Source organism: Corapipo altera, unplaced genomic scaffold (genome assembly GCF_003945725.1).
Source record: "Corapipo altera isolate COAL_440 unplaced genomic scaffold, ASM394572v1 107b, whole genome shotgun sequence".
Classification (NCBI taxonomy): domain Eukaryota; kingdom Metazoa; phylum Chordata; class Aves; order Passeriformes; family Pipridae; genus Corapipo; species Corapipo altera.
The window spans coordinates 2615671-2616199 of NW_020884951.1; positions in this window are offsets into that span (position 1 = coordinate 2615671).

A 529-nucleotide genomic window follows, 5' to 3' on the forward strand; every position below is an offset into this window, starting at 1 on the left:
CCTTGCATTTTACAGCAGAACCCTCCCCCAGGACTGCCCTTTGCCGTGTCCCCAACAGCACAGGGATCGCGAAAAAACGGAAATGAGGCTCCAGTGGGGCTGGTGGGACGCAGCTCCCATCTGATCCGCGCGGGGGCTGCGGGGCCGTTCCCCAACACCTGACTGCAGGAAAACTGTCCGAGAGCGAGGGGAAAGCACCGAGGGAAGGCAGGGGGCGGCTCGTCCCTTACGTGCGGGCGGGACGCGGCTCGACGGGGCTGCGGAGCGGGACGCGGGAGCACCGGCGGGGACGAACCCGGGCGGGACAAAGGGGCGCTGCCTCCGCGGGCGGACCGAGCCCACCCCGCCCCGGCAGTCCCCGCCCCGCAGCACCGCCCGCTCCCGCACCGTCCGCCCACCGGGGGGGCCGGGCTGCCCCGCCCCGCACCTGCGGGAGCGCCCCGGCCGCACGCGCGGAGCGCTGTCCGCGCTCCACCTGCCCGCCCCGCACAGGGCTCGCCGCCGGTGCGGGGAGACCCGGGGAGACCCG